Here is a 6,055-nt window from a genome sequence, read left to right as displayed (position 1 = left end):
GGTGATGGTCTTCTTTTAAGCCCCTCTAGAGCTATGATTCTTCAACTTTCTGTTATATGGGCCAGGCAGAGGACACGGATCTGTTGAATTAAACTCTGAACGTTCTCCAAGATGATAAACATCCTCACAATATTTTACTTGTAACTGCAAACAAGGACCAGCTTCCCTAGAGGAAAAAGAACCGGCCAAATTAAGACGCTAAGAGGGTGGAGAGCATCGTGGGCAAGTAATTGATAACACTTCTCGAAATCACGGGCTCTATTCTCTCCCCAAGGACTGCCAGACTCAGAACAGGGTGTGCTTTTCAGCAAATGGGACTGGAAACAAGGTAAGTAAGGCCTCATGTCCAGAAGACCAGAGGCTTTTTAGTTGGCCATATCTCAGCCCCTCTTTGGACAGGTTCACGGGAGAGGCAGGAAACGAAGGTGCCCAGAGTCCACCCGGTCCATGCCCTAGAGCTCGGACCCCAAACTGCGCCTCACTCGCCCGACCCGAGAGCCCCAGGCCCCGCCCCACCCGCACCCCCACCCACACACACCACGTGTCCGGCTCCCTTGGCGTCAGAAACACTGCTAAAAGAATTTCAAAAATTCGGTCAATGAGTTTAAGGAATACTTTAAATTTTTACAATTAAAACTTTGTCACTTTAAGTGAAGCACGAATACCAGCGGGAAATACGAAATGCGAAAGGGTTGAGTGGGGTGGGGGTCGGGGAGCGGGGAGCTGAAAGTGTGTAGCGTCATGGGGTAGGGGGATTAAAAATACAAAAACCAAAAAACAGGTGATCCTTAGTACGTTCTCATTTCTTTCTTTCTTTTTTAAATTTTGACTTAAGAGGATGTTACTGAAAAGAACTTGAGAAGGAAAAAAAAAAAAAAACCCGCAGACCACCGTGCGAAAGCGAGACCCGCTAGCCCGGAGACGGGGCGGCTCGGGAGCCCCACACCTCGTCGGCTCTCCCCGACGTGACCGCGGGCATCCTCCCGGGCTCCGGCCGGTCCCTCGTCAGGAAAAACGGGACCATTTCGGGGCCGCCGCCCAGCGGCGGTAGGGAGGAACAGGCGGGGCCGGGCGCAGAGTAGGTTCGCCCGCTAGAAGGTGGGCGCGGCGCGCGGGGGGCCCTACTGTGCGCCGGGCGGCGGCGCCGCGGCCGCGCCCCTCCCCTCGCCCCGCGCCCCCGCCCCCGACCCGGCCGCTGCGGGCGGGGCCGACCGCACTCGGGAGCCCGCGCCCGAGCCGCCGCCGCCTGGGGCGCTCGGGTCGGCCGCCTGGACACCGGAGCTGGCCGCCAGGCCACCGGCGCAGGTCAGAGCCGGGCTGCACCGCTGCGCTCGGGGGTGGGCGCGGGGCCCCGGGCTGAGGAGGGTTCGGGGTGGGGCCGACGGGGTCTCGGGCTTATGGGTCCCGGGGGCGACAGGGGTCGTGGACCGGCGGCGCCCGGGCTGACAGGTCCCGTCCCGGCCGAGGGTCGCGCCCTGAGGAGACGTCCGGGCGGCAGAGGGCACGGGCCGCGGACGAGGCGCGCGGGGGAGAGCTGCGGTCCGACGGGAGGCGCGAGGCCGAGCGCCCCGCGCGCCTGTTCAGGGTTCGAGAGCGCGCGGGTCTGCGAGCCCCCCGGCGGCGCGGCGCGGGGCGCCAGAGGGGGAGTGGTCTGGGAGCCGCTGCCCGGGGTACCCCAGAGCCCCGGCGCGGGATCCCGTGCGGGCGCGTCCCGCGGCCGCGGGGGTCCGGCTCAGTCTCCGGCGCCCAGATTGACCGCCGTGGGGTCGCGGTGACAGTTAAGCCTGGGGCGCCCTTTGGGGGCGGGCGGAGCGGGGGGCGCGCCCCCTCAGCCTAGGTGCCCTCACGCACCGGGCTGTCTATGAACCGAGCGGAGTGGCCCGGGACGCGGGGCTCGCTGGCCCCCGGGGGGGCAGCGGATGGAGAGCGCGGGCCCTTCCCGCCCGCTCTGCGGTCAGGAAGGAGGCCGGACGGTGCGGTGGCTCCTCCACGTGCCGGGCTCGACTCCCGCTCTGCCGAGCCCTGAGCGGGGAAGGTGGACACGGCGCTGGCTTCACCGAAATCTCTAGTCCCTGCGTGCAGGGGGCGGAAAGTGGGTGTGTATCTGTGGTACTTTCTGCCTCGGTGTTAGGGGAGGAGCCTAAGGTAAGGAGGCTGAAACTGGGAGTAACCTATCTGCGGCTTTTATATAAGGTCAGTGGTTAGGTAAAGAAGGGGCCTTTACCTCCGCCGGTGATCAGAAGCCCGCGTCTCTAAATTCTCCTTAAGTCCCCTTGCTTAGGTGAGTCGGCTTACTCTGCAATTACACTCTGCTGAAATCACTGTGTTGGTGATGCGTGTCCAAAGTTTGCAGGACGCTGCTCGTGAGGCTCGTGGTGATGATTATTCTGTTGTTGTTATTTGGTCGTGCTCTTGTCTTACCGCGAGAATTTCATTCACTTGGGTCTGAGAGTAATGGTTGGGGAACTAGTGTCAATTATTTGAGTAGAGAAAGCTTAAAAGAACTTAGCACTGTGTCATGAAGAAACTAGTTTTGAGGTTAACATGTAAAATTGATTTGTATAGATCATTGTCTGAAAACAAAACCAGACACGATGATTAACTGAGTTGTCTGAAACCTGTTGCTGAAGAAACTTGGTTTTGAAGTACACTATTTTCATGTCAACTGTTTTTATCATTCATGAAGCAAATTGTAGTTGGAGATATTGAGAGAGGAATGACTAACACTCTTTAGAAGGCGCTGGGCAAACCTTGGACATACCCCAGGTGTTTGGTGGCAGTCTTCCTGTTCATAGTTAAGTGATCAATCGCTGACTGAAAACAGGACCTCATGATCGTCTAGATGATTTTTACAAAACCCTCCTGGAATAGAGACCAATGTAGATGTTCACTGTAGCTTCTCTCTTAAAGAAATTCCTTCCACTCTTATGAAAGGTCTGTAGAAAACAGAGATGCTACCAGTCATCTTTCCGGGTAATACTTCAAAAGATCTTTTTCAAATTTGAAAACAGATTTATGTTGCCTATTTTCAATCGGATTCAGTCTGTGAAGTTAATAGGCACCATAGTATTCTCTGATATACAAAACGCTTAAATGAATGCCCTTAGCTAAAAAGTGAGGATTGTTACAAAATCATCCATTTTAATCTTACTGTGTACTTCTTGTCATTATCCTTTATTTAAATTATAATGATATGTGATACTTCACTTGCTGATAATTAGATCTTAAATTTAAAGATCTTAGGATCAATTAATGACTCACCGCTCAATCTCTTGCAAATCACTGGAAAGGGGGTAGAAACTGGTGATTTAATTTTTAAATCAAAATTCTTTTTCATGTTTAAAAGTTTGTTTCTTGCTTTTATGACAACTACTATAAAAACGTGGCATCAGTGAAATATAAAGGTTTGGAGATTTCCAGGCTAAGCTTTTTAGGCACTGTTTTTTTCATGCTTTTAAATTTAAAAGAATATAATTTATTTTTAAATTAAAACTAAAATATCCGCCTGCATCATATTCTTTATTAAACTTAGAACACCTTGAACATATTTTTGCAGTTGGCATTTTAAATAAATACGTTATTTTCTTTGAGGGGACTGTTTCCTCACTCTTCATTTCTTTGTATATTTTTCAGAACGACATTTTAAAGACGTAACATAGAATTTTAAAAAATCCCAATATTAATTATAACATCTCTATGACATTAAAACTGTATTATCCCTGTGTAAGAAAATATATACAGGAAAGAAGCTTGACTTTAGAAAAATGCATTATATTATTGATCATTGCTAATTGCTTTTAGTCAGTTAAAAAAAATAAGTATTTGTTTAAATAAGGCTGTTTGCTACTAGCCCTAATTATCAAGATAATTATGTATTCGACAGTTGTATGAATGGCACAGCCATGGAAACACACACAAGAATTAATAATACATTTCATTTAGTTTTCAAACTGTGAAATGGTGTTTTACTGTTGGGAGAGTTTCATGAAAACAGTATTAAAATAATACTTTACAAATGTTTTATATATCCTGGTCTGTTACTTTTGCTTCTTCTTCTTTTTTTTTTTATTTTATTTTTGCTTCTTTCATAGGATTTATACATGCCCAATGAGCAGGACAGAAAATGTTGGTCATTCTAATTTGTGGATGTTCTGCTGAATTCACTATTACTTGAACTTGGAAATATAATAATGTCATAAAATGTGTCAAGTATACTGAAAGAAGTTTTGGGTTCCACTAAAAATAAGTATCAGCTGTAGAGAATTTTTTTTTTAAATCACTAATCAAGAAAACGATAAAAGTCACCGGCCTATGGATATAAACATGTGTCCCTCACCACCTTCAAAATTATTAAACTGAATTTCTAACTTGCTTTTATTTTTCCTAGCAGATCTCTGTACTGCTTTTGACCTCTTGAGCTGTTGCTTTCTCTCTTAAGGCCTAAAAGCAACAAAAAGGGCGGCAATTTAAAAAGCTTAATCCTTTGAAACTGATCTAATTTGACTCCACAAAAATACAGTAAGATCTGTAAATAACCACCTTGCAAGCCTAGATAGCCCCAGTGTATCAAACTTCAGTTAGTGTCATAGCTTTCTAGATGAAAATTTTAAATTGAAGGCTATTTTTAATCCTCCTCGGCTTTGTCATTTACTCTTTGTATTTTATCACAACACAGAGGTAGATTTGCAGGAGTTATATGGCGTATCTTTTGAACTCATTCTAATTTTTATTTACCTAAAATACTGTAGGTTCTTGAAAGGAAATCAGCTCAAATAAAGTAGACTGTATTTGGGGGGAAACTTTTGGAGATGTGAAGACAACTATCACCGATAATAGTGTATACTTAAATTATTTTTTATTTAAAAAAACAGGTCTATATATTATTATTTTTCTTCAACAGTCAATGCACACCTATGTTTTAATAACAAATGTTCAACTCAGACTGTGAATGTTTACATTTTTAATCATTTTAATTATTATAGTGAGGCAAGTCATTTATCCTTTCTAACTCTCTGTTTCCTTATCAGTGTAAATTGGAAAAATATTGCAATTATTGTTCCGTGCTCTCTTTTTTTGTATGATTTTAAGACTTTATCAGCAAATCTGTGTATCTTAAATGATAGGACCTTGTCCCTGAATTTAATTGAGCTAATTCTTTTACAAATATTAATAGTTCACCCTAGTACTAATTTTGAGATTCTTGTTAACAATGAACAGAAGATAATGCTTGCCATGTGGTGATCAATTTATCAGATGTTTCTGAAATGAGATATTTCATCATTATTCAGTTTAAAACTGTATTTCCTATTCTCTGGTGACTTCGGACAAAAATCAGCCTAAGAATTATTTTTGTCCTGTTGATAATATCTCTGTGAGTCCTGTGTAGACAGTGTGTAGCCTTTCGTGTCCATTTTTGCGTCTTCACGCATTTAGAAGGCGCAAGCTGTGCTTTTATTTGATGAAATTCTAGTCTTTACATATTTTTATGGCGTACGCTGTGAATGCTTAATGTGTGTTTGTTTTATACTGAGGCCTATGATCCTTCAGATCAAAAGACATTTTAGTGTCACGGCTTAAAGAATAAATAGGGACCGTGCTTGTCATAAAACGTGGGGCTCCTTCTAAGAAGCCATATCCAAAAACATAGGCTTTTAGTGGCTTGAAAAGTGAACATGCCTCCTAGGAACCCACCAGTTTACTAGTAGGGACTCATTGGAAAAGCATGTAATTAAGGGTGCATCGTCCAGATAATAAATTTTAAATTCTTCTTATGGATTGTTAAAAAATCCATTCTGTTGTGAACTGTCTCCTATGCAAGAAAGCAAGGGCCTTGACTCCCAGCTTGAACCCCACTCTGTTCCCAGTTCCCCTACAGAGGCCAAGTGGGGACCTCACTGAAAGTATGAGGAGGCAGAGGACAAAGAAGGGTTAGGCCATGCCTGGAGATGGGTGTTCCATTTCCCCGTGGCTCCCCCTTTGCAGCTGGGGAGTGGGGAGCAGCCCTCATTTTCATTCTCTTCCTGGGTCTTCTCTGGCTTTCTCAGAGCCATAGCTA

At 45.5% G+C, this 6,055-nt stretch overlaps 1 protein-coding gene across 4 annotated transcripts in view; it reads left to right on the top strand.

Annotated features, from left to right (window-relative positions):
• Nucleotides 1-1,156: 1,156 nt before the first annotated feature.
• Nucleotides 1,157-6,055, top strand: part of PPARG (peroxisome proliferator activated receptor gamma) — a 124,208-nt gene continuing 119,309 nt past the window's right edge. For 2 of the 4 annotated variants that reach the window (XM_043885947.1, XM_043885945.1), the window contains exon 1: nucleotides 1,157-1,305. The gene's annotated coding sequence lies outside the window, so the exon portion shown is untranslated. Of the gene's footprint in view, nucleotides 1,306-2,163; nucleotides 2,282-6,055 lie in introns of those variants that run through there. The other 2 variants (XM_043885946.1, XM_043885943.1) reach the window with 1 other exon arrangement.

This window comes from Cervus elaphus, chromosome 24, assembly GCF_910594005.1.
Source record: "Cervus elaphus chromosome 24, mCerEla1.1, whole genome shotgun sequence".
Taxonomy (NCBI): Eukaryota; Metazoa; Chordata; class Mammalia; order Artiodactyla; family Cervidae; genus Cervus; species Cervus elaphus.
The sequence above is the reverse complement of the archived record's forward strand: the minus strand, read 5'-3'. Positions and strand labels throughout refer to the sequence as shown.